Raw genomic sequence first — 8,556 nt, forward strand, 5'->3', positions numbered from 1 at the left:
GGCGCGCTTAATAAACAATACAAGGCAAGAGCCGAAGCTCAAACAGTAAACAACAACCCGAACACGCCCCGTGCAGGGACACAGAACACAAAAGACGAACAAAGGGGACGAACACAGGACGAATACAGGACGAATACAGGACGAACATAGGCCCACGTTACAACACTCGGCTGACCCCCTGCCCTCTTGGTTGGAAGCTACCCAACCACCCGGGATAAAAGGGGAAAACGTCTCTCCAAGAAACGCGGATTGGAAACACCAATCACTCCCGTAGCTACATCTGTTGGTAATCGTTCTAAAACGAAACATCAACAATCACTTCGAAGCTAGTTGGCAATCGTGCTAAACGAAACATCAACAACGGGGCTTAAGCTAGTTGGTAATCGTTCTGAAACGAAACATCAACAATGAGGCTTAAGCTAGTTGGTAATCGTTCTGAAACGAAACATCAACAACAACGAGCGCCCTACCCTCGGTAGGAAACACCCAACTCCCCCCCGCGGGGCTTTTGTTTTCAGAACACGCCAGACCAACACAATCCGAAACTAAAACAAGGCAAATACAACTCAGAACCATAAGAGGGTTCGTTTAAACGTACCTGTGAGCTTCAAGAATCCAGTGGAAGAACTGAGGAAATAATCTCAGCGTGCGCTCTGGCGCAAGAGAGAAGATTGATTTTCCAAGCCCATATGGACCGACACTTCTGTCTATACCAGTTCATCCACTGGAATCCCGAAGCAACACGCAGGCAGTCCTCCCTTGTCATCCGCGTCGCCAACTGTAATAGTAAAATAACTGATCTAGTCAAAAGGATTTACCAAGATTCGTTCAAAAGGTTAAGTCTGGTTTATTGTGAAAAGCATACGAGCGCAAGGACTTCCTGAAGAACGCAACAAGGGTGGTTTATTCAGCGAAGTGAAGCCTTCAGCCTCTTGGGCTCACTTTTATTCAAGCAAAACACAGGTATGGTGCTTCCAGGATGTGATTGGCTAATCTATTGTACGTCATATGAAATGGCAGGCGTGGCCAAGAGTACAGACATGAGAAAAAGGGTGGCAATTGGGGACAAAGGATGGTTATTCTGTTGTAGACAGATGGCCTTCTGGAAGCCATTTTGTATGTCAGCACAGCTATGTGAATATTTGGAGGAGGTGATGAATTACAAGAGAAGTGAGAGGACAAAGGTTTAAGGTGTTTGGATGTAAATTCCTCAACAAACGCGGCCATTGTAATCTACACTGTGAATCCTGTTTTATGAAGTGAGACGCTGTACTCTGTTTATTGCCCTGACTCCACTATCCCCAGGCCTTAACAATCCTTTATGGCGGGAGACCTCACCAGGGGTCCCCTCCTCCCAGCTATCTTTGATCTCTGTAAATGTTCACTTCAGTTGTTGACCCTCAGACCTAGCCTACTCACTGATAATTGGCTAGTGAAGTATTTGCATATGCAGGTATGGTCACACCCACACTGTTTATAATGGTCTGTTTTGATGATAAACACAGCTCTTGGTGGATTTTTGCTTCTCTGAGAGTCCGACTTTGCAAACTTGTAAACTATTTGGAATAAAAGTAACCAGCTTGGACTTGCAAAGATGAACCTTGTGTAGCCGGTAGTGTCAGCTACGGTAATTGGTGTGTAAGGCGTGACGTGGGCACGCACCTGTAGAAAAGGAGTAGTTGGCCTCAGCAGGAAGTGATTGAGCACTGGTGTTGGCGTGGGTTATCGCTGTCCCGAGTCTGAAGGTAAATCATTTTTTCACTCATTTAATTTAGCTCTGTTTCACCAAGTCGTTAACGTTATGGTGCATGTTCATATACTGACTGTGAACAAAGAGTTGCAGCCTTGGTCGCAGTAGGAAGCGGGACAGGTGGATGCGTTTATACCTCCCTGGTGCGTATATTTTGCCGAATTTCTAGCCGCCAGTTTGTCCCTATATTAATATTTTGTCATTTCTGTGTGTAGTCGACATCTAGCCTGACCTAGGCACCAATACGAGGTCCGTGGCAGCTATGTAGCCGCTCCAAAACCAGAGCCAGGTAGGCTTTAGCAATGGAGTTTTGCGACCATAGAAAAGCAGTGGCAGTTCATGGTCAGTGACTAATTTGGTTGTTTGTCCCCGTAGGACTGCTAATGTTAGCTGCTGCTTTGATTAGCCTTGTCTTCTCTTAAGTTTTAGCGAATTCTATGTTCACGTTTACAACTAGTTTAGCTTCAGATAGAATATAGGTCTCAGTAAGCAATTGCCCTTCTCCCTTGAACAGCTGGTCAGCCACGCAGTCGTAGTGCATTTTTGTATTTCTTCTGAGTGGGGGGTGGCGGCGGGGAGGAGGTAGACTAGCTAGCCGGGCATAAGTCTCCTTGCGCTGGGTGAAGTGTGACGCGTGTACCACTGATTGTGTGTGTGGGTGTGTGTGTGACCGTGACTTGCTGAGTGGTTGCCGTGTCGTTTGCCATGTACTGTGTGGGGCCGCTGGCACAGAATCATGGTGTGCTTCTATAGATTCAGGTGGTAGCATCCTCCTTTACAGCCCGTCGCCCTGCCCTCGCCTGCTTTATTTGCCTTTGACGTGAGGTCGTGCCTGTGAGGATTTCTCTGTCTATTTGCATTGTTGGTCTATAATGTGTAATTGGAATAAAGGTGTATTTTTGTACTTTTTTACAAATTGGGTTCATGTCCTCATCTTTCATATTAAACCTTTGTGGCCTTATTTAGTCCTGAGGACCTCCCCTCGTGCATAAAAAAGGTGGCGTTGTCAGCATGTCTATCCAGTACCTTTAGTTAGTCCTAGGCCGCTACACTTGGCATTCTGAACTACTCTTTTCTTAATTATCTATAACACATATGACTTAACAGACACCACATATTGACTTGACGCAGTTACTGAGATAGATACTGTAGATAGATATGTTCGTAATAATTAAGTTACATCCAGATGGAAAAAATGTGTTTGAGAACAAAATAATAATAACAAACCATTATTTGTGTAGCACCTTTCATAAAGATAAATTCAGCTCAAAGTGCTTTACAACAGAGCATTTAAATTTAAGAATTTAATGATGCAATGATCAGGCTTGTCTCCATTCGTAGACTATAGGAGACATAGGCTGTGTTCGGAATCGCTCCCTCGTTCCCTCACTCCCTATTCCCTATATAGGGTTCACTATGTAGTGAACTACCTAGGGAATGGTTTAAGGAGTATTCGGACACTACACCGAACGTCACAAAAATGCGTCGGTCATTCGTGTGATGCAGGCGGATGCGCCCTCGTGTAAACAAACAAGTCTAACAGGGAGCATTCACGCTGCAGGTTGAGATGTACTCACTCAGGTAGTATCGGATTTGCTTTTGTGTGTTCATTTTGAATGTTAAATCCCAAATAAAGTGTTGAAATTTAAATTCTAATCATGTGCATGTGTGGTTTTTCTGCTTTGGTCCTGTCTGTTAATTGCAAGATGTAACGTTGGCTATAGCCGTGCTACCTAGCTAGCTATGAAGCGCACGATCAAGTAACATGTTTACAAACATTACATGTTTACGATTTAGCTCTGCAAGCTAGAGTTCCTTCAGTTTATACACGAAAGTTGCCGCCGCCATCCTCCGTTCACAGCCCTCTTCGCGAGACAACTCAACTGCATTGCATTGTGGTATACCGGAGAAAATGTAGGGTACATGCACTGTACCCTGGAAATCAAAGTGACTTGTGGGTAATAAATAGTGGACTATATAGGGAACGAAAATTCCGTGGAGAATTCGGACACTACAAACAAAATGGCTGACGCCCTATATAGTAAATAGGGAGCGATTCTGAACACAGCTATACACTGTGAGCCAAGTCTACTAAATCTGCTCAAAGACGCCACCTGGCGGTGGTGCATCACTAAAATGAAATAACACCCGTCTGAAATCCCACGAGATTTCCAATGGGATTTCCCTGTGAAATACCCAGAACTGTAGGCTAACTGACGAAGACCTTGTACTGTAGGTTGAAACGTCCAGAGTATGGTTATGTAGGAACTGTAGCAACCCGTCCCATTACCACGTACGGTTATATTTGGCTCCGCCCAGCGACCACTGGGGGAGGGTATATTTTCAGTCATGTGTGTTATTTCGTTTGTTCGTTCGTTTGTTCGGTCACATAGCAGGATTATACAAAAACTACCAGTGCGATTTTCATGAAACTTTGTGGAGTGGTGTAGCATGGGCCACGTTAGAACACATAAAATGTTGCTGCGGATCAGAATCAGTGGGCGGATACACAAATTAAAAGAAAACAACATTTGCCATACTTGGACCGGCTTCCTTCCCTTTATATCTACTTCTCCTGCCGGGTTTACTGTCCCGCCGGTGGCCGAGCGGTAATGTAATGTATCAGTTTAGCAATGCGAAGAACCCATGTCAACTCTTTTTTCTTGCTGTTTACGCCCAATATTGTCTTATGTTTCTATGCATGTAAAACAAAATCATATCTGATTTATAAAAAAAACTAATCAGATAAACACTGTATTAGGAAAAGTTAAATTTTCTTAGCCTGGAACCTATGGTATTAGCCTACATATAAATCATAAGTTACCTGCACATCTGGGCTGAGGTTTTGCCCCTCGAGTGTCAGGTTTCACTAACTATGTGTTCTCTTTTATTTGAGTGTTGAAGCAAACGAAAAAAACAGTATTATCCATCACATAGCAGGATTATACAAAAACTACCAGGGCGATTGGAGCATCCCACAAACTATTTTCTACTAAATGCACTCTGATATCATGAAAAAAAGACAGGGACAGTCAAACCGTGCTGCTTTCTTATCTATTAATTTGTATCAACTTGAAGTAATTTAATTTGATTTAGCTCCCTTGCATTTTAATCATTTCATAATATTGTAATCATAATCATCCTATGGTATAAATTGTTTTACATAGCCACAACTTTAAATGGTGTAACAGATATCTGCTCAAGAGTAGTACTAGATGAAACCAATAATAAACTGCTCAACAGCAATATCAGATGCAACCACTAGATGTAGCCATAGGGAACTGATCTGTTGAAAGTGGAGTTCTCCTACTTAGGTCAGCAGTTTAAGGTTGCTGAGGCTAGCAATTTGATGGCGGCTGGAATAGTGTACAATCTCCCTGACTGTTTAGATATCCCAATGTCTTCCTGTTAAATTCCCAATTTTCCCCTCTTCTCCTCCCTGATTTGCCAAACGATTGAATTAATTAATGCTGGCACTGCAGTCTTGTCTACAAAAACAGTCTACGATTGCCCATGTACCGATAGGGTTCCCCAACTTTCTCCCTATTCTCCCCCCTTGCCGGAAACAATGGCGTACTAAAAGGACATATTTGGGCATAGGTTGGTGCTGAGTTGGCATATAAGACACCATTGAATTTGTGCCAAAGTAGAGATGATGTTTGGAAAGTGGGATGTGGTCAAGAAAGAGGGGGGATGGTGGCAGACTATTTAAGGGGTAACACAAAGACAAAGGGGGGTCTCTTTCCCGGGAGGCACCGGCTTTACTGCTATTTTGTTTCTGAAGAAGCAATAAAGTCATCGCATTGGACTCCTGGTGCCTCAACTTGTTTTCTTTTTGGACTCTAGTCCAAAAGTCTAGACTCAAATTTTGAAACTAGTCTGAACTTAGATTTATTTCTTGAAAATTGACCTAAGACATAGTAAATTATTTTACTCAACAAACTTACACATTAATGCGCGGAAACCTGTGCTCTCTGAGCACCCTTTATAGTCTTTACTGCTTCTGCCAGGCTAACGCATTGCCTGGTGGCCGAGCGGTTAAGGTGTTTCATTGCGAGTTCGAGATGAAGATGTTGATTTTTTTTATTTAGAGAACATGACTCTTTGTTACTCTTTGTTAGTGACTCTTAGTTACAATGAGGAATCAAGTTAGCTTTAAATATCATCATAGATATCAACTTATTTGCTGTTTAAGCAACCAATATTATCTTATGTTTCTATGCATGTAAAATAAAATAATATCTGAGGATTACACAAAAACTACCAGAACAATTTCCCTCGATGGAGGGGTGTAGCATAAGCCAACTTAGAACCCATCCCAGAGACAAGAACACTGGGCTAGTGCCCCTCTACTCCTCCCAGAGGCATGGACACTGGGCTAGTGCCCGTCCTTTTTACCACCCAGAGGAATGAACACTGGACTTAATTTCTGTATATATACAACTATACAGAAGGACCCCACTCATCCGAACTTCAGAGATCCGAACCTCCCGGTCTACCGGACAGGCTTACATTTTTTTTTTTTTTTTTTAGCCTGCTATCTGGTTACTGGTGGGATTTTCATTACAGTACTGTATCCTACTGTGAATAAAAACAGAACTGTATGTAGACCTACATGTTGCCTGTAGGCTGTAGCCTACTGTCACATTTCATTTCTTTGTTACTCTAATGTCGAGCGCAAAACGCGAACGAGTCTGCTGCGCGAGAGCTGCATTCCTTGGTAGCCAGAAAGCGCGTCAGCAACCTGAAGCAGCATCGAGTCATTTTTCGTTCCCAGTTAATGGACTTCAGGAACACAGACGTGTTGTGAGCATGTAGATTAGCCTACTAAACCTACTGTATTTGTTAAATAATAGCCTACAGCCTAGGCCACGTTAGCCTACATCGGTTGTTTTAGAGACTTTCTTTTGGGCTACAAGCCTAAGACACGACAACTTGTCTGTCATTTCATTTATTTATTTCTTGATTATAATTTGCTCTAATTGTTCTAATGTTGGGTTGTTTTTAGGCTATACCATTTTGTTCTACGAATACAGTAGCCTATCGATGCAGCGTACGCCTCATTTGAGAATAAAGTACTGTATTTGATCAAAGCACGCACTCAATTGGAAATCCGGTTATTTTATTATAGGCTACTATAGGTCTATTATAGGCTAGGCTTTATGAGTTTAGTTGGCTATTTGATTGCAATGTTGATGCATTTTCACAAGTAATTAAGGTTATTTATCGGTCTATTATGAGTATATGGAACAAGTATACCACTTATTGAATTTTGTGCATTTTAACATTAGTTTCAGTCATCTGGACTTTTCAGAGATACGAACGACCTTCGGTCCCGTTGGGTTCGGATAAGTGGAGTCCTACTGTATATAGTTGTGTAACTTATATCTTCTATTATTATCTATTATGGCTGATTGTGAAAAATTGAAAAATTACACAAGTACACAAGTATGTTCAGATGTGTTCATACATGACCATCTCTCATAAACACCACAATCAGGTACACCACCAAAAAGCTTTGTCTTCAATGGTGCAAAGTGTGCTATATTTATACTGAGGAGTGAGTTTAACCATTTCATCTCGATTACACCACCAAAATGCATTAATGGGCGGAGCCCTGTGCTCTCCGAGCACCCTTTCTAGTTGTTGTTCTTTGTTTTGTGCTGTTTTCTTATGCAGAGTTGTCCTTTGAATCTCTGTCTAATGGGTGCTTTGTATAATAGTGAAAATCAATACAATTCTTAAAGCAATACATAGCGTTTTCTCAGAACTGCGCCTTCACAGGCTCTGTGAGTAAGTGCACTGTGGTACTGTTGTAACGTTATCAGATTGTCTTTTTCTTCTTTCCTCTGTGATGTTTCACTTCGGTTTTCTCACCTCTGCCATGATATCATTGAGCTAAAAGACGCATGATATCCATAGACACCGGAATAATTAGCTACTACAACGTTGCGCATGTGCACTTCGACTGAATGCTGCCTCCCGGGGGCGCGAGTTTGGTATGGTCAATTTATTATCTTTCTGAGTAGACTGTTTGGACGATTCAGCTTTTAGTGAATCTAATTGGAGAATTAGCACCAGACATGTTTGTAAAGGTCCAAATATCGCGATTTATTGCTTTAATAACAAAAAAAGAAAGGCTTAATCTCTATGTTCAGTACAACCTCTCTATGCCATGGCTATCAACAATGAAAATGCTGATCATTATTATACAAGTTGGCCAGATACAGTATACTTAAAATGCAGCAGCAGTACCATCTGTATTCCAGGCCCCCAGGTTTCGAAATCTAAAGTGAAGCCCTATTGAACCGCGCCATCTTTGAAAAAAACCGCATCACTGATACCTTTGACATGCGCAGTCAAAGGTATCAATGACGCGTTCTTGTAGTCCACGAACAGATTGCTCTCCCCGCTCTGAGTTAGCGATGAAAAGTGGCTTGCTTATTAATCTACTTTCGTCAAATATATCCGTTGGAAAACATATTTTTTTATCCAGGCATCTTAGTTTTAACAGTATAATTGTGACTGAACATGTTTTGTTTGCTAGTAGGTGGTATTCATTCTGTTTCGAGGTCGGCGGGTTAGCCGCGAACGTCAGGCCTCAGCGAGAGATCCCGTCTCTGGGTGGACAGCTGTTCAACTCGCCTGGGACCGGTCACAATCAGTCACAATTATACTGTTAAAACTAAGATGCCTGGATAAAAAAATATGTTTTCCAATGGATATATTTGACGAAAGTAGATTAATAAGCAAGCCGCTTTTCATCGCTAACTCAGAGCGGGGAGATCCATGGACGCAATCTGTTC

This window comes from Borostomias antarcticus, assembly GCF_949987555.1.
Source record: "Borostomias antarcticus genome assembly, chromosome: 24".
Lineage (NCBI taxonomy): Eukaryota > Metazoa > Chordata > Actinopteri > Stomiiformes > Stomiidae > Borostomias > Borostomias antarcticus.